Genomic DNA, 24,343 nt, shown 5'->3' with positions numbered 1-24,343 from the left:
GGTGGTGGGGAGTCCTCGAAATTTAAGCTCAAGCCCTAACCAAGAATTGGTCCTGGGGCTCTTGAAGCCTTGGAAAACACCCAGTCTCAAAGCAGGAGGCTGTTCTAAGTGGTGGGGATTTATTTCTGGTTAAATATTTCTTTGTTCTGGGAGACCAGAGCCTCCGCGTCCTTAACCTGGCAGAGATGCCCTTCCCTGTCCCCACCTGCAGGTAGGTACTCCTTATCCTTCTACATCCTCAAGAATGCTCCATGCTGAGGATGCAGTGACGTGTGTTTAAGCTTTCCACCAGCCGCAGAGATTTCTAAGAGGGACGGAGAAGGCCTTGTTCCCGTGAGTCAGCGATGAGTGAGGGTGTGACCCTGTGCTAGTTGTTGCTACGTGGGGCACGGAGAGCTCTCTACCCACCCTTCCCTGGGCGGAGTGGCCTTCCACAGCCAACTGACATCGCCTTAGACCCAGCTGGGGGGAAGGTTGCGCTCTCCTCATGGGATTTCACCAGACGGAAGAACCCCGACTTTGGGAAACGCACAGAAAGGGGAGAGTGGCTGGTTACACCCTCTACTCAGATCCAGGCCAAGTCCTAGACTCGCCCTTTTGTCCTAAAGGGGTGCTCATTCGGTCAATTGCCCTAGGAAGGGGCAGACCCCCAGAGAGAAGGGAGACCTGGGAGAAGTAGGCGTGAGAGTGCTTTGGGGCCCTGAGGACCCCCTGGAAGAAGGCTTGGATACCCCCTTCTTTGAGGAAGAGGAAGGCAGGCCTGGGAAGCAGGTGAGAATGGGGCTTTGGGGGACTCAGAGTCTGGAGCTTGTTTAAAGTCCTGTTTTCCCACATCCCAGTGTCCCCCACCGAGGGTCCCAAGCCTTCCCACAGGTTTTATCTGAACAGTACAAGCCTGCCTCCCCCTGCCGCAACCATAGCACAGAGCAGCAGATGGGGGGCCCGCCTGCCCGGCCAGGCTGGCCTCCCAGGTCAGTGCAGTTGGGACACCCGCCCCACCAGGGGACCAGGGGCTATGCCCCCGCAACCTCAGGGCTATGCGGCTGCAGGAGAGCCGTGGGCTGAGCTGGGGCTTAGTTTAGTCCCTTTCATCAGTTAGCTGCACACTGCTTTTTATATCATTTTAATTATCTTTTTATTTCTTTTAATTTATCTTTTTTTATGGGCGGCTATATATATTTTTTTCTCTTCCTGTTGCCTATTTCTTCACCTTAATAAACTGGGTGCTGGGGGGCCTGAGCTCAGGGGAGAGTCCGGAGGCAGCCCAAGCAGAAAAGGAGGGACACTGCCCTCTGTGACTGGACCCCCAAGTCCCCTTGCCAGTCGCATCTTGTCCCCAGTGACCCTCAGGACTCTGAGAGACTCCTACCTGTGGAACTCGGGAGCCCCCAGGCCAGAATTCTCCCCCGGGGCCTGATGTATTTACCTATACTGATAACATATTTGAACCAGGCACATGGTGGTAACGCTATTTTCGTAAGTAGAAAGGTAATACATGCTCATCAGCCAGAAACGCAAATACAGAGGTGCATGACGTAAAACGCAAACGTCCCTCACCTCCCCGAAATCCTGCTCCGGACTCAGAGCAACCTTGTTAACATAATACGTGTATGGAAATATTATCTGTAGCATACATATGACACAGGCACGTTTAACATTTGGTGGGTAAGGCCCAACTGTCCACCAAAAAATGCTAAGCCAATTTTTATCCCTACCCACAGCTCAGCAGAGGGCCCCTCTCCCCCTTTGCCTACGCCCTCGTCCGCCCAGCAGAGGGTCGAAAGCGGACCTCTCCAAAATTCTTCCTGTAGCAGCCTGCCCCTGTCCTGCACCCCCCCCCCCCGCCCCGCCCCCGTTCCCGGGCTCTCTGGATTCAGGAAATGGGGTTGATGTGGGTGACCTTTGTCCATTAATCACGAGGGGATGCAACGTCCTTGCTGGACAAAGCTCCGGCTCTGGCTCCACCCCCAGGCCGGCTGGGTACCGTCCCCGCGGAGGTCCAGCTTCGGAAGCCTGTGGCAAGGATAGCTCCGCAGAAGCAGCGGGAGACCCCCAGGCACCCTTGACAATGGGCGGGTGCCTCTCTTCCTATTCATGTGCGCAGACACCCACTGAGCACCAAGTGTGAGTCACGCCTGAAGGTCCGTCTGGATTTTTCCCAAATCCTGATCCTCTCCCAGAGGGAGTGGGCAGAGCCTTCCCCTCCACACCCTCCCACCACATCTAATAGCTTCCATCGCTCGGGGGAATCTTCCCAGGATCGCGTGTGCGCCGGGCAAGGGGCTGCGGTTAGGAAGGTGGGTCTCCCTGGCAGCCCGCTGCGGTGGGGTGGGCAGTATGTGGGTGGGCAGGCAGGGGGTGGGTGTCAACATAGCTTCAGAGATAGTCCATCTGCAGGTGAGAGAGACGAATGGGAGGGCGGCCCTAACTAAGGGTAAACAACTGAGACCAGGCGGAAAGGAGGCCGGGGTGAAGGAAGTGGGAAAGGAGCAGAGCTGGCTGCCAGGGGTGTACCCCCCTCAGGTCCCCCTCTTCCCCCCCACCCTCTGGCCTGGGTGCCAGCTATCTGGCCAAGGCCTAGCAGCTGATTGGAAGGTGAGAACTAGTCACCATCCCAGACAATCGGTTTGACTTCTTCCTCTCTGAGTTAACTGAACAGTTAGTTATCTTTGACCTCAAAAATAACAGCCCTAAGTTTTTTATGACTTGGAAGTTAAGACAGACACCATCTCCTCCTTCTCTTTCAGTGGTGGTTCTACAATAGGAACCACCCCCCGCCGCCACACCCCGAGAAGGAGGTATAAGTGGGCCGCAGCCTATGGTGCCAAGCGCCTGGCCACCTGGGGTCTGCCTGGTGGTAGTGGGTATGGGGTCCCACATACTCCAGCTGCCCTCAAATGGAGCAAAACATCTCCTTCAAGGAGAGGCAACTGGAGTCAACGAGCATCCCGTTATTATAGAACAGCTTACCCCACACCCACTCCAAACCCCCCTCCCTTAGCAGTCTCCACTCCAGAGCCCGGGAACACGAAAACCACTCTGTCTTCTGCAGCTGTAGGTGACTTTTGACAATGTCCTGGCCAGTTAGACATAAGCAAAAACCTGTTTGGCTTTTGGGAAACACTTGTGTTGTTGTTGTTGTTGTTTTAATAACTGGGACAGATGTATCTGGCACCATCCCTTCCTCCTGTTGCCCACCTGGAATGGGGATGTGATACCTGGGGCTGTGGCATCCATAGTGTGACTCTGGGAGAAAGGCCAAGGAAAATATAAGATGTTATCGCTACTGGTACAGTGCCCTAAACCAATGCCAGCTACTGACAACCTCCAGACTTCTTGTTATGGAAGGAAAATAAATCTCAATTCACGTAAGCCCTTGTTAGTTGGCTTTTCTGTTTCTTGTCATTGAAAAACATTCCTAAGTGATAAACTTGTTTATGGATGTTTTCAAAGCAAGAAGGCTTAAAGGGGCCCCTCAGCCTTTCCAGTTGAACAGGGGAGATGTGTCACCAAGGCCCTCCATTTAGGAACGGAAGTATCTGGGACAACCTCTCTCCCTCCCCAGCATGACCTGGACCTCCTAGCTCTGTGCACGTTGCCCCGTGTCGGCCTCATCTGGCCTCCAAATGAAGCACCCTGTATTGTTCGCTCAGTTCAGGATAAATCTAGGCCCCTGGGCAGAGTGCCAAAGAAGTCAAAAAAGACAGCTTTGCTCTGACGGTCCCTAGGCCCCTCTATTCCCTGAGGATCCCAAAGCGTGCTCCTGAGACACAAGCCAGGTCCTGGGCCTCACTCCCAGGACGATGGTACGGCAGCTGCAGAGGCATGCTTTTGTCTGCTCTTCCCCCATCCTTCTTCCCTGGGATCCTGGGAGCTATGCGAGCCCATCTCATGAGGTTTTCCAGACGAATTCTGCTGATTCACACAACACAAAAAATAAAGAGCAGACCCCAGGGGATAAGCAGAAGGAAACTAGAGTCTTCACTATGTTATCATTTTACTACCTTGTAAGGGGATGCTAATCCCCTTGCTAATCCTTGCTAAGTGCTCTTTCTCTCTCTCCTTCAAGGGCTCCCCTGCTTTTCCTCCTTGGCCTGCCCTCCAGGCATCCTCTATCCTCCACCTCTTCTCCCTCTCATCCTTCATTCACTTTTACGGCTTCCATATCTCCTGAAACCCTGGTTTCTTTCCCCAGCCCAAACTGGGCTCCAGCCTCAAATACTTGCACATCTGCTCTTCCTTGCACATCTGCACCTGGGCTCTAAAGCTTAACATGGCCCTAACATAAATCTTTCCCCCCAAGCTGTTCCAACCCCTTTGTCCCTCCATGGCACCATTGCCCCCTCTGTTAGTTTCCCATTGCTGCTAAAACAAATTACCACCCAGTGGCTTGTAACATCACAAATTTATTATCTTACAGTTCTGGAGTCCAGAAATCCAAAATGGCTCTTACTAGGCTAAAATCAAGATGTTGGCAGGGCTGTAGTCCTTCTGGAATGCTCCATTTGCTTGTCTTTTCCCGTCTCCCAAGGCCACCTGCATTCCTTGGCTCGTAGCCCCTTGTGACCAGCAGTCGCATCACTCAAGCTCTGCAGTGTCCTCACTATCTCCTTCTCTAAACATCCTGCCTCCTTCTTTCTTTCTCTCTCTCTCTCTTTTTTAAATTATTTATTTACTTAAGTGATCTCTACGCCCAGTGTGGGGCTTGAACTCATGACCCCGAGATCAAGAGTCACATGCTTTTCTGACTGAGCCAGCCAGGCGCCCCCTCCTTCTTTCACTTATAAGAATTCTTGTGATTACATTGGGCCCACCTGGGTAATCTAAGATTATCTCCCCATCCCAAGATCCTTACTTCAGTCACATCTGCAAAGTCCCTTTTGCCATGTAGGAAACCTATTCTTAGTTTCCAGGGACTAGGACACAACATCCTTAGGGGCCATTGTTCTACATACCACACCTCCCATTAGTAATAATTGCTACCATTACTGAACATGTTTTATAGTCTAGGCTCTGGGCTGATGTTTTTTTCCTAAGTGTTCTATGCACTATTGAGACAATACAAAATGAAAAGAGCCCTCTGGACTCTCAAAATTCTATTGGCAGGAGGCAAGCTGAGAAAACACAGGCTAACTTTCATGAAAAGGGAGGGAGGACACAGAGGTCAGAAGCAAGAGTTCAGAGGAGAGAGCCAAGAAGAGCCATGGAAAATTATTCCATCTGCCTGGTTGGATTTCAGAATTGTTATGGACCACTTTCCCCCCTTTTGAACAGGAATGTATTTAGCAGCTATCTTATGCCTCTCCTACATTGTATACAGGCTGTGGTGGGAGCAGATAACTCATCTCCGCTTAACTGGTCAAGAGGAACCTTTCATGGGAGTCTATTTAAGAAACTACACCTGTGGGCACTGGGGTGGCTCAGTCAGTTAAGTGCCTAACTCTTGGTTTCAGCTCAGGTCATGGCCTCAGGGTCATGGGATTGAGCCCCAAGTTGGGCTCCTGGCTCAGTGTGTAGTGTGCTTGAGGTTCTCTCCCTCTGCTCCTCCTGCTTGTTATCTCTCTCTAAAATAAATAAATAAGTTTTTTTTTTAAAAAGAAAAGAAACTACACCTGAGGAGGCTTATTTGCACCTGTACTTGCTTTAGATGATGAGGTACAGCTGGTGCTGCTATGAGGCAAGACTTTTGGGTTTTGCGGGGTTGGGGATGTAAACCTTAGGGGCCAGAGGGCAGAGATAGCCGGCTTCCAAGATGGCCCCCGGGGCTTGCGACTTCCACGAATCACACCTCTGCAGGGTCCCTTGCACGCCGTTCCAGGAGCCCCCGGCAACAGTGATGCCACGCCACTTCTGGGGCAGCTCATCAAAGACTATGGCCACTGTTTGTGGTGCGTTCTCTCTCAGTCTCTCTCTGTGGGGGAAGCAAGCTGCTGTGTTGTGAGTAACCCTATGGAGAAGCCCACATGGTGAGGAAGAGAGACCGAGAGCCAGAAACATCCCGAGAAGCCGCCTCCAGAATCCTGACCCTCAGAAACTTGGTGAGATATGTTCATTGTTTTATGTTACTAATGTTTGGGGTAATTTGTTATGCAGCAATATCTATTTCAAGAGGCTGGAGAGGCATGACGGAGGGCATCTCTTAAAGCAATCTCACTGTTCAAATGTCCTTAAACAGCTCTGCTGACCAGAGCCTCTTTGGTAGCTGTTCCCTCTGCCCTGGATGCCTGATTTTCACATGGCCAACATCCTCATCCAGCTCCCTCCAGAAAGTTTCTTCTGGCCACCCAACCTAAAGTGGTGCCTCTGTGACTCATTTTCATGCCTTCCTGCAGTAATTCTCTGCTTAGCCTTTCTCGCTCTGATATGTTTGTTTGGTCTTTGTTATCTGTCCACCCCACTAGAATGGAAGCTCCATGAGAGAGGGAGCTTGTCTCTTGCTCGACACCTAAAACCCATGCTTGGCATAAATACATGAGCCCAAAGAGCTCTCATTTCCTGCCAGCACTTCTCGACAACTGTCCCTCCTGTCTTACCAAACTACTTGAAGTTCTTTTCAGTCCCCCTGTTTCACACATTGTTCCTTCCCTAGAATGCTTTTTTCCCTTCTTCCTCTCTTGGTGAAGGCCTTTACATCTTTTTTTTTTTTTAAGATTTTATTTATTTATTTGACAGAGAGAGAGACAGCGAGAGAGGGAACACAAGCAGGGGGAGTGGCAGAGGGAGAAGCAGGCTTCCCTCCAAGCAGGGAGCCTGATGCGGGGCTCTATCCCAGGACCCTGGGATCATGACCCGAGCCGAAGGCAGACGCTTAACGACTGAGCCACCCAGGCACCCCCATTTTTTTTTAAGATTTATTTATTTATTTGAGAGAGAGTGCGTGTGAGTGCGCAAGGGGGCACAGAGCAAGAGAGAGAATCTCAAGCAGACCCCCACTGAGCCTGGACCCTGACGCGGGGCTCCATCTCACGACCATAAGATCATGACCTGAGCTGAAATCAAGAGTCGGATGCTCAACAGACTGAGCCATCCAGGTTTCCCAAGACCTATACATCTTTTAAGAATCCAGAGCTTCTCCCACCATAACATTTGCCATCCATTGGTGTGATTGATCTTCTAAGTGTCTATTCCCTCCCAGATGCTGGACTCTGGAGGTCCTGGGCTATGTTTCTTTCACTGTTGCATCCCCAAAGACTTGTCAGAGCGCTGGCCCTGTGGCTGTCAGCAAGGTGAGTCATGAGACAGGGGAAGGCCCTGTGACAGGTGGCTGGGATTGGCATGGAGCCACACTGTGTCCTCGCCCCTAGGGCCTTGCTCCCTGCTCACCGAGGACGGGCTGGGATTTGTTCTGTACCCCCCCTATACATTAGTTTTTGCACCTAAGTCAAACCCAATGTGTGAATAGATCCTTGAGAGAGCCTGGTGAATTGTGGGTACCTGGAAATCATCTTGGGGGTGGAAGGAAGGACCTCAGCTGTCAAGCACTTGAACCCCAGAACAACTCGATTCATCTCAAGGTGGGACAGTGGAACAGATGAGTTCTCTGGAGCTTCCAGTGGTAATGGGACCTCTGCTCCCCTTCGTTAGTCTGTAATGCAGACTGACAAACTACATTACTGTCTGCCTTGCTCTCCTACCATATAGTGGCTGGAAGGCCAAGATGCGGAGGGTGGGGGGTGGCATTGGTGAGAGGAGGGAATATATGAATTAGGAGGCAGAAACAAAGTGGAGGAGAAGAGAAAGAAGAAGGGCTACTGCTGGCTTGTATGATTTAAGACTCTCCTACTTTGAAATTCCCAACACAGCCCCCCAGTGCACAACATCCCCCTACCCCCAACATAAAAAGCCCTTTCTCAGAACAAAAGCCCTGTCACCACAAGCACTTATTTAACAACAATAACAGCAAAATACACTAGGTACAAAAACATTTTTCTCAAAAATTTTTCTACTTCAATTCAACAAATATTTAGTTTCCTGAAAAAGCAGAGATATATAAAGAAATAGAAACGTGGATTTTTTTGTTTGTTTTTGATTGAAAAGCCTATCGGCACAACCAGGAGAACAGCATTGCCCCAGTGAGCCAAAGCACAATGGGAAAGCATTTTTAAAATAGAAAAGAACACTAATATATAAATATACCGAAGTGATTTTAAAACACAGTAGCACCTCAATGCTAGAGTGGAGGATGGGCCTCATGCTCACAGGCAACCTGTGTTCTGTCTTCCCTGCCCAGTGGGATGCTTGGGCACACAGGTTAATCCAGGCTGAGCCTTCATCATCATGTTAATAAGCCACAGGACCAGAGGGTGCACATGTAAAACTATCATTAATAAAGATATGCCCAACTAACAAAAAACAATGTGAAAATTCACTTAGAAAGCAAATGGGAGTCCAGAGAGCCAGCTTTGGGGGATAGAGAAAGAAGACTCATTTTCCCCATCTGTAAAATGGATTTGATGGCTTCTACTATTCTTTCAGGTGCTAATAGGCTGTGATTCCAAAGGGGTTAGTCAGGAATCCAGGGGCAAACATGGTGGAAGAGATACGCGGATCGCATGAGGGACCTTATGGGTACCTCTGTTAGAAGCAAAGAACCAGGCCAAAGGAATCACAACCTCAAAACGCCTCTAGGGAGAACTGGTAGGCCGGTCCCAAGTCCTAGCGAGAGTGTGTAACCTGTGCGCCACGATTCCTTCGCCGGTTTCCATCATGTGCGAAACTGATCTTTGCCCCCACTGTGGGTATATGTATGTTTCAGTGATGTGGGTCCTGCAGAACGTGGAGCACGTGTGTGAGACGGTACCAAGCGGGGGGACAGCCCTGTCGCCAGGTGGAACTTGGCCGGGCTGGCGTCAGAGAGAGACAGCCATACCCCACCGGTGATAAGTCAGGGTGAGTGGGACACAAGGGCACGTGCTTTCTGGTCTCTGCGTCTCTGTGCTGCAATGGCCAATGCGACCAATAATCACGCTAGTTTGCTTTGTATTAGTCTGAGTTCTTTCAGGCCCTTCAAGGATACTGCCAATAATTCTAGTGTTTGCAAAGGTGCCACGAACACTGAGGGGAACTCCCGGGTGAGAATGGTCCTCAGGGCGCAGCTTCCCCACGTGTCTGCTTTACCGGGCAGGGGATGGCTCTCGGGGTTCACTCCCGCATCCTTCCTGACCACAGAGCTCTTGTCAGCCTCAGCTGCTCCCTTCCTCTGCTCCGCTTCTGTCCCCGCCCAGCCCACACAGATGCACCCAGGGGGGACCTGCCGTATCCTCTGCCCCCTGCCCCACGCCCCCAGACACTTCTTTAGTGAAGGCCATTCCCTGGCTTAATTATTTGCAGATCTTCTTTCCCTTTTGGGTCTCCCAAAGTCCAAAGACTCTTCAGATAATTAAACCTGGAGGGACGGGCAGAAAGAGACCCACCCCCTGGGCCTTTGGAATCGGGCTGGGCGATCAGGTCATAATTGATCTTTATTGTTGCGGCTGAAGATTATTTATCCCGCTCCCAGTAGGCCTGTGTCACTGCCTGCCCCACCCCCAGCTTGCCCAAGCAGAAGCTGACCTGCCCTGGAGCCTGGAGCCCTGCCTTCAGCCTCATCCAAGCTGGACCTGGGGACAGTGGCTGGGCCTTTTACTCTCTTTCTCTCCTCAGGGGTCTCGACAGTTTTGTCCCCACCCCCCATGCAACCAACGACTTTTATTGCCTTTCTCACCCTCCTTGTCACTGCCACACCTTTTGTCTCTCTGGGCCATCTCAGCCCCGGATTTCCCAACCGTGATCAGCCCTCCTGGGGACCAAAGCCCAGGGTCAGAGAGGAGTGCTCAGGCGTGTCCCTACAGTAGCCTTCACTCCCAAGTTCTGAGAGCTTTCCCAGGCATGCCCTGGAAAGGAAACCGGGGCGGGAGGAATGAGGTTCCCTAAAAATATATTTAGATTTCCCAGTGGAGGGACGAGTGGGAGGGTGGACGGCAGGACTGGGAGCTACACTGGACATACGCCGAGGCACAGAGATTCCTGCTGGGGGAAAAAAAACCTCCCTGGAAAAGAATGGGAAAAAGAAAATTCTACCCACAAATAAATCTCTCAGGGCTGTCCTGGGCCGTGGAGATTAATTATATTATTATTTGTGATAACAATACATTTTATGGCATACTCTAAAACATTTTTACTGATTTCATTTTGCTCATCAGCATGACCTCATTTGTCCAGAGCAATGAGGGAGGGCAGAGATGAGCAACATGTCATAAACAAGGGAGCTGAGGACAAGTCAAAACCAGAACCCAAGTGCCCTGCCTCTCCACCTCCGATCAATCAAGCATTTCCTTGTGACAATACAGGGGTCTCCTCTGGGAGGTTGTGACTTTCACTCGCTGAGTTGAAATCCCCTAGTAAGATTGTGGGGTGCTGCAGAGTTACCCCGACAGGAGACTCAAGGTCTCCCACCTTTTTTAAGTGGCAGGTCCCTCCTGGGCCCACCAGGGTCCGGCTCAAGAGGGAGGTACCCCCTCTGAGTGAAGGGCCGACCGCAGCTACCATTCCTCCATGCCCAGTGTGTGCCGGGGTCTGTGCTGAGAGTTTACACGAATTACCCCATTTAATTCCCCCAGTAAGTTTAAGTAGAGGGCTCTCTGATCAGTTTTTTTTTTTTTTTTAAGATTTTTATTTATTTATTTAGAGACAGAGAGAATGAGAGACAGAGAGCATGAGAGGGAGGAGGGTCAGAGGGAGAAGCAGGCTCCCTGCTGAGCAGGGAGCCCGATGCGGGACTCGATCCAGGGACTCCAGGATCATGACCTGAGCCGAAGGCAGTCGCCCAACCAACTGAGCCACCCAGGCGCCCCGTCTCTGATCAGTTTTATCTCTCGGACGAGGTGGTGGGATCAGAGAAGAACCTGCCCTAAGGTCACACAGTCAGTGAGAGGCGAGAGCCAAGATTTAAGCCCAGGGCCTCCTGGACTCTGAAGCAAATGCCATCATTGTGAAAGACCCCTGATGACACACATAGCTCCTCGCTGAAAGGGAGCCCGTCTCGAGCTTATGTGCCACCCGCTTACGGACATCGGTAAGAGAAACCAAAGGGCAGCAGAGATGAATTCAGGTCAGAAGATGTGCGTGCCCCCAGGGCCCCTCCAGATGGCCTGCTGGTGACCGCAGAGTGCAGGCCAGGAAGGGAGGGCCCCCAGGGACCGAGTGATGTGCCCTGGCCCGAAAGGCAGAGCCAGAATTGGTACCCAGGTATCCTGGCTTGCAGGCCCCGAGCTGTGCCCTTGACCCACCCCAGGTCACTGGTAGCTTCCTTCTTCTGTTTCGTAGCTTTACTCTCCACTGCCCGCCATGTCCAGGGCCGTCGGCAGAATCCATGGTCATCGCCCCTTTTCGGCCACTAAAGAAACTTCTTGGGTTAAAATTAGGCCCCAAGGGCGCCTGGGTGGCTCAATTGGTTAAGCGACTGCCTTCGGCTCATGTCATGGTCCCAGAGTCCTGGGATCGAGTCCCACGTCGGGCTCCCGGCTCAGCGGGGAGCCTGCTTCTCCCTCTGACCCTCTCCCCTCTCATGCTGTTTTTCTCTCTCTCTCTCTCAAATAAATAAATAAATAAAATCTTTAAAAAAAAAAAAAAATTAGGCCCCAAAACACAAGCCAGCAAACAAACAACTCCTCAAATAATTAATGAGATCTCAGTTATGCTCCCGTGAGTGTCCTCATAAATGCCTGAGATGAAAGGCTCATGTGGTCTCCATCCCCATCCCCACCCCTGTTGTGTTTGAACGAGGGCAAAGAGACACCCAGAGCACCAGCAGGTCTCAGCACTCAACTGGAGCTTTGGTTTGGCTCCCAGCCCCTGAGATCTGGGTATAGGACAGGACAGACGATGGTCCTCCGTCTCACTGGTCACCCTGCCCCACTGCTGCCTGCCCTGGGGCCATTTTTGTACCTGCTCAGGCCTCCGGTCCCCGGGGGGCATTGGGGGGGGGTCTGTGTCCCCAGAGCAAAGGAGCTGCACCTGCTTGGTGAGACTGGGGTGGGGAGTTTAGGGGGGTCAGGGCAGCACTGAGCGGGCCTTCTGCAGACTCTGGCTGGAAAACTAGCTCTTAAGAAAAAAAAAAAAAGGCCCTGTTTGCAGAGACCGCTAATTTTTATGGTGTAAAAACTCCTACAGTGGCCGATTGCAAGCTACCCATGGATTTAACATTCCTGAGCATTTAGCGCTTGGCTCTTGTGAGCCAGCCGAGCTGGCCCCAGCATAGCATCACCCCTTCCTCTGCTGCCTACCTTTGGCTCCCAGATGTCCTTGATGCAGGGGCAGTTTTTTAATTTTGTCTCAGTCCCTGGCAGGTGTCTGACAAACAGTCTAGGAAAACTAAGTCCCAGACGGTACATCTCCCCAAGCTCCCAGGTTCCAGCCACAGGGGAAAGAAGCAAACAGTGTAAAGCCTTGATGTCTAAAAGGGTTTTTCTTCCAAGAAGTTCAAAGCAGTTGCTGTGTCTGATCTTACCTTATCCTCCCAACACCCTGGGAAAGTGGGGAGACGGCAGGAATGATCTGGGTATCCTTTCCTGAAAGATGGGGACCCTGAGGCCCAGAAAGCTTTGACAGTTTGGTCAAGGTCACCAGCAGTTTGGAACAGAGGCTAGAATGGGCAGCTCCATCATGCCTTCCATTCTCACCCTCACGGCTCCTTCCCCCACTCTGCCTTCTCATGACCCCACAGAGGAGGCGGATGGGGATGGAGAAGCAGAAGATCTTGCTGTGGTTTTCCCAGACAGATCCCAGGCCTTACTTCACAGCTCTCCCAGTCTCAGACCACACACCCTTAGCGCCTCCAGGGGAGCTGGCCCGACAGGCTTCCCTTGGGGCTGTGCCAGCTCATTAGCAGGTCTGTTTCCAGGTGGATCCACCGTGGGGTCATTAAAGCAATAAACAAGTTCCCGATTGTCGGTGGGCTGGACCTGGCACCCACCGTCCCTTGCATTGTGCGGAGTTCCAGCGAGCCCACACAACCTCCGAAACAATGCCTCACTTCCTCCCAGGAAGCCGCAGACCCGAGCCAGTCTCCTGGGCTCGCCCACGTGCTCTGGCCAAACCATTGTGTCCAAGACGGCCGGGTCCAGCCATTCCCATGACCAGGGAAATTGCATCCTCTCCGCCGTCCAAGAGTAGGAGGGCAAGGGGCCAGGGGCCAAAGAGCCACAGTTCCCCATCGCTCCCAATCCCCACAGTCCCTGGCCAGGAGGCCTATGGCCCCCAGTGATCATTTGGATCCCATACCTCAGCCTCTCCCTGGATCAGGGGTACAAAGAGGATCCTAGAAACAAACGCAGGCTGGAGCCCTAACCAAGCTTCTCGGGCCTCCTGGCACCCTGAACATTTAGCGCTTGGCCCCAGTGCACCCTCTTCTCTCTCTGTTTGGCTAGGATTGCTCCCTATGTCCCCAAAGTGTTTTTCTATATAGCCCCACGAGGGGCTGCATGGGGGCACAGAATAGGGCCCATCAATAATGCGGGCAACAAGGTCATCCAGCCTTGCGGAGAGTCCCCGGCCTGGTGGAGAGGAGCCCCGCCAGCCCAGGGTGCCCTTTCGCAAGGCGGCCGAACGGGTCCTCCGTAGGGTCTATGCCACGATTACTGCCAATTTTGGGTTTCTTTCTTCTAAACGGCTCTGCTTGGGAATGATATCTTAGGGACAGGAGAGGACCTGGGACAGAGGGAACTAGGATCTGAAAGGAAGATGAGACGCGGGGTGGGGACAACACCAAGAAGCCTAGGTCAGGACTGTGAAACCTCACACGCAGACCAGAGAGCCTGGCCCTGGGGGTCCACGGGATAAGAAGTGCTGAGGTCTGACGGCGGAGGTGCCAGAGACTCTGTGTGCAGTCTCTCGCCCTTGCCAAGCCCCAGCCGGAGCCGGTGAGGCTGGTGTGTTTAGTCCAGGGCCAACTCGGCATCAGCTGAATACAGTCTGCTCAGGCTGCTCAGCTTTGGCCCAGAGCCCTTACCTGGGGTAGCACTGACGCTCCTCGGGGGAGCTGGCTGTAGCAGGTACGGAGGCTCTGGATGCTGGAGGCTGATGAAGAAAGCTCTTGGCTGGGGGAGGCCAGTGGGAAGGACATGCTGGGAAAGAGACCCATCACAGAGAAAGGAGGCCCTGCTGGAGGATGGCTTTGGGGTAGAGATGTTGGAAATACACCGAAGGGGGTGGTAAGATGGAGACCGAGCCCGGCTTCCAATGGAGCACACAGCAATGTAGCCTTTTTGGTTTCTTTTTAAATTAACTTTATAGAGATATAACTTACTTAAAACACTCCGTTTTTAAGGGTACAGTTCAATGAGGTTTGACAAATATTTAAACCCATGTAACCACCACCCCCCAATCAAGATATAGAACATTTTCATCACCCCCCAAAAGTTCCCCTGTGCCCCCTTGTAGCCAGTCTCCCTCCAGCCTTTGGCCCCAGGCAACCACCGCTCTGGTTTCTGTCACTATAGAAGAATTTTGCTAATACAAGATTTTCCTATAAACAGAACCATAGAGTATGGACCCTTCTCCCAGTTGTTCCATGCATAAGTAATTTGTTTGTTTGTTTCCTTTTTTTTTTTTAAAGATTTTATTTCTTTATTTGACAGAGAGAGACAGCAAGAGAGGGGACACAAGCAAGGGGAGGGGGAGAGGGAGAAGCAGGCTTGATCCCAGGACCCTGGGATTATGACCTGAGCCAAAGGCAGACGCCCAACGACTGAGCCACCCAGGTGCCCCATAAGTAGTTTGTTTCTTGTCATTGCTGAGTAGTATTCCATTGGGGGATTTTACCACACTTTGTTGATCCATTCACTTATTAATGGACATGTGGATTATTTCCAGTTTGGGGCTGTGATGAGTAAGACTTCTGTTAACGTTAATGTAAAAGTCTTTATGGATGTATTTTTTCATTTCTCTTGGGTATTTTACTTAGTAGGGGAATTGTTGGGTTATATGTGGGTGTATGTTAGCTTTATAAGAAATTGCCAAACTATTTTCCAAAGTGGTTGTAGCGTTTTACACACCCACCAGAGATACAAGAGAGTTCTGAGTTCTGAGTTCTAGTTGCTCTGCATCCTTGCTCACACTTGTATTGTCCACCTTTGTTCCTTTTAGCCACCCCAAGAGGAGTGTGGTAACTGCTCGTTGTGGTTTTAATTTGCATTTCCTTGTGAACAAATGATGTTGAACGTGCCCATTGGCCATTTCTACGTTTTCTTGGTGAAGTGATTTTTCAAATCTTTTGTCCATTTAAAAAAATATGTTGGGTTGTTTATCTTATTATTGAATTGTAAGAATATATATATTATACTTTAATTATATATTCTGGGGGCACCTGGCTGGTTCAGTCAGTGGAGCATGCGACTCTTGATCTTGGGGTTGTGGGTTCAAGCCCCATGTTGAGTGTAGAGATTACTTAGAAATAAAATCTTTAAAAAATTATATATTCTGAATACAAGTCTTGGCAGGTACTTCCTCCCAGGCTATCACCTATAACATCTTTTTTCGTTTTCCAAAAGTGTCCTTTGATGAGCAGAAGTTTCTAATTTCAATGGAGTGAAATTTATTGTTTCTTTTTTGGTGTCTTTAGAAATCTTTCTTATCCCAAGGGCACGAGGATTTTCTCCTATTTTTTTTTTAAGATTTTATTTTATTTATCTGAGAGAGAGAGAGGAAGAAAGTGAGAGAGAGAAAGCACATGATAGGGGGAAGGGTCAGAGGGAGAAGCAGACTCCCCGCTGAGCAGGGAGCCCAATGCGGGACTCGATCCCCAGACCTTAGGATCACGACCCAAGCTGAAGGCAGCCGCTTAACCAACTGAGCCATCCAGGCTCCCCTCGCCTGTTTTCTTTTAGAATTTTATCATTTTAACTTTTACGTTTAGGTCTATGATCCATTTCTAGTTTATTTTGGTATGTATTATGAGGTTGGGGTCAAGGTATATTTTTTTCCATAAGACTGTATAGTTTTTCTAACACCATTTGTCGAAAAGATATCCTTTCCTCTTTACATTACTGTGGCACCCTTGTCAACAATCAATTGACAAAACATGTGGAGGTCTATTTCTGGACTCCCTATTTTGTTTCACTGATATATCTATGTCCATCCTTACACTGAAGACTTGATTACTATAGCTTTAGAGTAGGTCTTGAAGTCAAATAATATAAATCCTACCTTGCTCTTCTTTTTCAAGATTGCTTTGGCTATTCTAGGTCCTTTGAATTTCCACATAAATTTTAGAACAGGTTTGTCAATTTCTGCAAAAATTACTGGATGATTGTCTTAATCTGTTTGGGCTGCTGTAACAGAATTCCATAGACTTACCATTGGCTTAAACAACAGAAATTTATTCCTCACAGTTCTGGAGGCTGGGAAATCTAAGAGTAAGGGACTGGCAGATTTGGTGTGTGGAAAGAGCCTATTCCTGGTTCATAGATGGCTGTCTTCTTGCTGTGTCCTCACATGGCAGAAGGTGGAAGGGATCTTTCTGGGGATTTTTTAATTTTAATTTTTAATTTTGTAAATAATTAATTAATTAATTAATTTGAGAGAGAGAGAGAGAAAGCACACAAGCAGGGGGGAGGGGCAGAGAGAGCCGGAGAAGTATACTCCCCGCCAAGCAGGGAGCCTGACACGGGGCTCGATCCCAGGACCCCGGGATCATACCTGAGCCAAAGGCAGATGCTTAACTGACAGAGCCACCCAGGAGCCCCTGGGGACTTTTTTTACAAGGGTACTAATCCCATTTGTGAGGGCTTTGTCTCCATGACCTAATCACCCCCCAAAGGCCCCATTTCTTTTCTTTTCTTTTTTATTCTTAAGAGAGAGACAGAGGGGCGCCTGGGTGGCTCAGTCATTAAGCATCTGCCTCCGGCTCAGGTCATGATCCCAGGGTCCTGGGATCAAGCCCCGCATTGGGCTCCCTGCTCAGTGACGAGTCTGCTTCTCCCTCTACCCCTCCCCCCTGCTTGTGTTCCTTCTCTCTCTGTGTCTCTCTCTGTGTCAGATAAATAAATAAAATCTTTAAAAAAAAGAGAGAGAGAGAGAGATAGTAGGCAAGCAGGGGTTGGGGCCTGGGAGGGGAGGCGGAGAGAGAATCTCAAGCAGGCTTCCAGCACAGAGCCTGACTTGGGGCTCCATGCAGGGCTCGATCTCAAAACCCTGAGGTCATGACCTGAGCCGAAATCAAAAGTCTGGAGCTTAACTGACTGAGCCGCTCAGGCGCCCCAAAGGCCCCATTTCCCAATATAATCACACCGGGATTAAGGTTTCAGCATATGAACTTGGAGGTGGGGGGTGGGACATAAACATTCAGTCTACAGCAGTGATTATGATTGGGATGACACTGAATCTGTTGATCAATTTGGGGAAAATTAACATTTTAACAATACTGAGTCTTCTCATCCATGAACATGGCATATCTCTTCATTCATTTAGATGTTTAATTTCTCTCAGCAATGTTTTAAAGTTTTCCATGTAAATGTCTTACATATCTTTCATTAAATTGATCTCTAAGTATTTCATGTTTGTTGCTACTACTGTAAATGACACCTTTTCATTCCATTTTCCAATAGTTCGTTACAAGTATATATAAATATGAGTGATTTTTTTTTGTATATTGACCTTGTATTCTACAGCCTTGCTCAATTGACTTATTAGCTGTAGTAGTTTTTTTATAAGTTGCTTAGAGCTTTCTGCATACATATCATTATAGCCGTGAATAAAGACAGTTTAAATTCTTCCTTTACTCTCTGTATGCCCTGCATTCCTGGGAATTACCCCACTTTGTATATTATTGGTTTCTACTTGCAAAGATTTTGTTAACAATAGATTTTTGTGTCTATTGTTCAGGAGAGATATTAATCTGTAGGTTTTTTTCCTTGAAACATCTTTGGCTGTGGCATCTGGGCGATGCTGGACTCATAAAATGAGTCGGGAAATATTCCTTCTTCTTCTGTATTCTGAACAACAAATGTATGGTTAGTATTATTTCATCCTTAAACGATTGATAGAATTTTGCCAATTTTTAAACAAATTCTGAATTCTTGTCTTTAATAGATAGCTATTCAGATTTTCTATTTCTTCTTGGGCCAGTTTTTCTAATATATGTGTCTTTCAAGTAATTTGTCCATTTCGTGTAAGTTGCCAAATTTGTTCTATAAAGTTGTTAATAATACTCCCTTCTTATCCTTTTAATGTCTGTAGGATCTGAAGTGATGCTCCCTCCCTTTCATTTTTGATATTGGTCATTTGTGTCTTTTCTCTTTGGTTGTTGATCAATCTAGCTAGAGGTTTATCAATTTTATTGATCTTTTCCAAGAACCAGTCTTTGCTTTCATTGATTTTCTTCATTGTTGGTCTGTTTCCTATTTCACTGATTTCCAGTCTTATCTTTATTATTCTCTTCCTAACATCGCTTTTTGAAGGTTGTAGAAGGGCATGGGTTCCCTATCCCACCTTCAATCATAAATCTTGGAAGGTTTAAATGGAAAGGGGTCTTAGAAGTAATCTTGTCCAACCCCTTCATTTTATAGGCAAACAGAAATCCAAGGGTAGGGGAAATCTTTTCCTCAGGCCACTTAGTTTTCTTTCAAAGCCAACTCATGTATTTATTTATTCCTTCCTTCATTAATATAGTCTTATTCACTTATGTAAGGCATATTTGTTGAACTTATATTACGGGCCAGAGACTGTGTTCTGTTCTAAGAACAAAGATGAATAAGTCATAGCCTCTGCCTTCAAAAATCTCCCAGCCTAATGAGGGAGATAGCAAGTCATCAGTGCCAAGTGCCATCACAGAAGTGTTCTCAAGGTGCATGAGGGCATGGAGGAAAGAAGGACAAACTCTAATCACTGGTGTGAGGATGGGGATGGAGGTTGGTCATGGAAGACTTCAAAAAAAAACTTTTAAAATGGATTTTGCAGGCAAAATAACTCTTCTTCTTTTTTTTTTTTTTAGATTTTATTTATTTATTTGACAGAGAGAAAGAGAGAGAGCACAAGCAGGGGGAGTGGAAGAGGGAGAAGCAGGCTCCCCACTAAGCGGGGAGCCCAATGTGGGACTTGATCCCAGGACCCCAAGATCATGAACTGAGCTGAAGGCAGTCGCCAAACCAACTGAGCTATCCAGGCACCCCAAAATAACTCTTGTTCACTCCAGAAAGAGCTTTGTGAATCTGCTAAATATTTGTTTAAATAAGGCAAATAGAAAACAATGCAAGTTTCAATAAGAAGTCATCAATTAATCCATTAGCTAATTTTGTGTCTAGCATCATGCTAAGAGGTTTGGGAAAACACAGATTATGCAGATGATTCAATCATGCTTTCTAGAGAATAAATATTCTCTCAGATTCCCACTTACTAATTTTCTTCTTTGCAGATGGCTGATCCCATCCATAGAAGACAAATATATTTAGAAGCTATAGGATTATCTTATTGATATTGACATCCTTTTTTTTTTTTTAAGATTTTATTTATTTATTCATGAGAGGGAGAGAAAGAGAGAGAGAGAGAAGCAGGCTCCCAAGGAGCAGGGAGCCTGATGCAGGACTCGATCCCAGGACCCTGGGATCATGACCTGAGCCGAAGGCAGATGCTTAACCATCTGAGCCACCCAGGCGCCCTGATATTGACATCCTAATCTATTATCTTCTTACCTATTGCTGCATAACAAATTATCCCCAAACTTAGCAACTTAATAAGTATTTCTCATCTCACAGTTTCTGAGAGTTGGGAGTCCAGGAGTAGCTTAGCTGAATGCTTCTGGCTCAGGGTCTCAGAAGGTCTCTAAGGAAGTTAGCAGCAGGCTACAGTCTCTGAAGACTTAACTGGGGCTGGAGGCTGTGCTTCCAAGCTCACTCACCAGGCTGCGGGCGGGAGGCCTCAGCACGTGGGCCCTTACCAGACACCTCTTGACATGCAGGTGTCTTCCCCCAGAGCAAATAATCCAAATGCCAATCTGCCTTTTAGGAGCTGGTCTCCAAATCACACACTGTCACCTTTGCCTCCAGATCACACAGTGTTACTAGGGGCCCCTGGTTGGCTCAGTCAGTAGAGAATGCAACTGTTGATCTCAGGGTCTTAAGTTTGAGCCCCATGTTGGGTGTAGAGATTACTTAAAAATAAAATCTTAAGGGCGCCTGGGTGGCTCAGTTGGTGAGGCGACTGCCTTCGGCTCAGGTCATGATCCTGGAGTCCCGGGATCGAGTTCCGCATCGGGCTCCCTGCTCAGCGAGGAGTCTGCTTCTCCCTCTGACCCTCCTCCCTCTCATGCTCTCTCTCATTCTCTCTGTCTCAAATAAATAAATAAAATCTTTAAAAAATAAATAAATAAATAAATAAAATCTTAAAAAAAAAGTGTCACTAAGTTTGGAAGTGCCTGACTCACTCAGCCAGAAGAACATATAACTCTTGATCTTGGGGTCATGAATTCAAGTTCCACGTTGGGTGTAGAGATCACTTTAAAAAATAATAAAAAAGGAAGTGTCACTAAGTCTAGCCCATACTCAATGGGAAGGGATTACATCAGGGCAAGGGCATGCACACCAAAAAGTGGGGATCACTGGATGCCATCTTAGAGACTTACTGTTACAGATACCCTCATACATTGACTACGATATTAACAATCTGTAAGTTTAGTGGCACTGAGATTGAAATGGCCAATTCACCTTTGCCTCATTTTCCACATGGAACTTTAAAGATTTATTTATTTTTTGAGAGAGAGATAGAGCTTACATGCACATGCAGAGAGGGGCAGAGGGAGAGAATCTCAAGCAACTCAATCACGGGGCTCGAGCCCACGACCCTGAGATCATGATCTGAACCAAAACCAAGAGTTGGGCGCTCAACTGACTGAGCACCCAGGTGCCCTCCACATGGAACTTTAAAGAAAAGGGCCTAATTCTTTTTTTTTTTTTAAGATTTTATTTATTTATTTGAGAGAGAGAGAATTAAAGACAGAGAGCACGAGAGGGAAGAGGGTCAGAGGGAGCAGCAGACCCCCCGCTGAGCAAGGAGCCCGATGTGGGACTCGATCCCGGGACTCCAGGATCACGACCTGAGCCGAAGGCAGTTGCTTAACCAACTGAGCCACCCAGGCACCCCGAAAAGGGCCTAATTCTTAGAGATGAAATTATTTTGTAGAATCTAGTCCTCTTTGTGGTTATTATATTATTACATCCCAAGATAAAATGTTAGTTATAGTTTTACTGAGAGCTGTGTTCAGCCCCATGCTGGGAGAAATACCTTAGATATCAGGAGGCAACTTTTAGGAATCTTCTAGGATATAGTCATTATCCTTTGGCAGTTTAGAATTATGCAGGATTATGACTTTATTTATCCTAGGGACTGAGGATGCAACAGTTAAGACAGAGAGGAGGGGAGTGGGGATGATGTTACAGATCGAATGTTTGTGTACCCCCCCCAATTCATATGTTGAAGCCCAAATACTCAGTGTGATGGTTTTTGAAGATGGGACCATTGGTAGTTGATTGGATGAAGTCATGAGAGTGGGGACCCCATGATTGGGATTAGTTTCTTACATGAAGAGGAAGAGAGATGAGCGCGCTCTCTCTTTACCAAGTGAAGATACAGGGAGAAGGTGGCCCTCTATAAGCTAGGAAGAGAGTTGTCATCAGGAACCCAAATGGCTGGCACCTTGATCTTGGACTCCCAGCTTCTAGAACTGTGGGAAATGAATTTCTGTTGTGTAAGACACCCAGTCTGTGGCATCTTGTTATAGCAGCTTAAGCAGACTCACATAAGGCACTACTGTCGCCCGATTGAGTAGAAGCAATACTAAACTCGCAGTGTTAGGGTTCTACAGGGTGTTCAGTGGTAGAAGAATCTGCAGGTTTCATGACAGTGTCTGTCTGTAGAGGGGCAGGGCTGATGGAAAGGAACTCCAATAGTTGAAGAAGTTACTGAGAATGTGACTGGGGAGCACGGATGTAAACACTTAGAGGGCCGGAGTGCTAAGCCAATAGTACAATATTTGGAGAGGAATCACACTGTTGACAGAGGGGTAGGGTCCTCTGGTCACTGGTGGAGATTGCACTGATGAAATATTGTTTTTAACAGAATATTCTTCCATTTACATATAGTTTGTCATGAAAAAGATACTTAAAGTGGGAATAAGTGCTAAGACCTAGTTTACTTTTCTGAGACTCAAGAGATTCTTGTATAGAAGCTTGTATAGCATCAGAGTCCAGCCACAAAATGCAGCAGATTGCTCATCCTCAGGCACCCTGGTGACAAGAAATTTCTCTTTCTTGCGTACAGGAGTAACCCAGCTGGGATATATCCAATTCTTTTCCAAGAGTGCTTGGAAAGAGATGATTCTAGGCTTGAGTCAAAATCAGGGCAAGTTTTGGGGGAGACCTACATGCTAAAGAGAACTGATTCAGCTGCCATGACAAAGGCCAATGTCACCATGGCTTATACCAGACAGGAGTTTATTAGTCTCTCCTACAATTGTCCAACAATAGGCAGTACAGAACTTTTTGGGGGCTCCGTGGTATCAGAGACCCATACTCCTTTTTCAATGTTCTTCGTTCATCTCATGGCCTTCCAGACTATTCCATAACTATAAGAGCTCCTGCTACCATACCCACATTCCAGCCAGCAGAAGGGAGAAAGAGAGAATGGAAAGAATACTCACGGGTGCCTGGGTGGCTCAGTTGGTTAAGCAACTGCCTTCGGCTCAGGTCATGATCCTGGAGTCCCTGGATCGAGTCCCGCCTCGGGCTCCCTTGCTCAGCGGGGAGTCTGCTTCTCCCTCTGATCCTACCCCTCTCATGCTCTCTGTCTCCCATTCTCTCTCTCAGATAAATAAATAAATAATCTTTAAAAAAAAAAAGAAAGAAAGAAAGAAAGAATACTCACTCTTTAGTGTTGAGGATATGACCAGGAAGTTGCATATACCACTCCGTGTACATCCTGTGGGACAGAACCAGGAAGTTGTATGTTTCACTTCTGCGTAGGTTCTATCCGGCAGAACCTAGGTGCATGGCTAGATTTCGCTGCAAGGGAGCCTGGGAAAATGCAGTCTTTTGATTGGCAATCATTTTCTCAGCTAAAATTTGTATTACTCTAGAACGGAGAAACATACCGGGGGAACAACTAGCAGTCTCAGATGTTACAACCTCCTGTAATCTTGTCTACAAGGAAGGCAAATCAGATCAGTCATCGCCAGGTAAATATCATACCTTTCCACGAGACTATAAACTGGATGACAGCAAGGACCGTAGCTCTTTTTGCTCTTCAATTTATCCTCATTTCTTAGCATAATTCCTGGTACATAGTAGCTTCTCAATACAAATTTATGAAATAAATGGATGAATGAGAGGCAGCTAGATGTCAAAATTCCAGAAGATCCTTCATGTGCCTTTTCCCAAGAACTTTTTTTTTTAAGATTTTGTTTATTTATTTGACAGAGACAGAGTTAGCAAAAGCAGGAACACAAGCAGGGGGAGTGGAAGAGGGAGAAGAAGGCTCCCCACTGAGCAGGGAGCCCGATGGCCGGGCTTGATCCCAGGACTCTGGGATCATGACCTGAGCCACCCAGGTGCCCCTCCCAAGAACTTTTTTGCAAGGATCAAGACCACTTGGTTTCTTGTTAAAATGAAACCTGAGGAAGTCTGTTGAGAGTTTTTCACAAAGTGAAATTTCCTGCCCTCCATACCCACCCTGCCAAGTGGTGTGGTTTCTTTATACCCTTGGTCTGATGTCTGCTGATGATGAACTTGAGATGATGTTGTGCTCCCAGAGCAGCTCGATGGCATATGATATGAGAAAGCTGGGCTCCTCCACAGCTCTGATGTGTTATTACTGTGAGCAAACCTGGTATCTTCCTGAGAGAATTTTATCCCAAGGTCTCCTGTATTACACAGATTAATTCTTACAGCTAGGAGGGGCCGGGGCCCGCTTTGGAGCAAATGGGGCATCTGTTGGGAGTTGTTGGGCGGGCCGGCTCCAGGAGGCAGAGCATCCAGCCTCCTCAGCTTGGGGCCTGGGTTAGCCTTGCAGCTCTCCCCTGAGGGCTGTGTTTCCAGCCCCCGCATTTAATAAGCTGAGAGAATTGAAAACAGTAAAATATGGAAGATAATATACCAGTCAATAAAAAGATAAAGTAAACTAAGAAGAAATAAAAAGATGGTAAAAACAGTAAAAAAAAAAAAAAAAGGAAAAAAAAAGGCAGCGGGCAAAGTGATAATACAAACTAAAAATAAACCAAATAAACTAAAAAGAAATGAAAAGATAGAACAAAGACACGATAAGGCAAAGGTTAGAAATAAAAGATGGAGAATAAAAAGATAATACAATAACAATAAATCGA

The sequence above is a fragment of the Mirounga leonina genome, unplaced genomic scaffold (assembly GCF_011800145.1).
Source record: "Mirounga leonina isolate KUSES-001 unplaced genomic scaffold, KU_Mleo_1.0 Mir_154, whole genome shotgun sequence".
Classification (NCBI taxonomy): Eukaryota; Metazoa; Chordata; class Mammalia; order Carnivora; family Phocidae; genus Mirounga; species Mirounga leonina.
The sequence above is the reverse complement of the archived record's forward strand: the minus strand, read 5'-3'. Positions refer to the sequence as shown.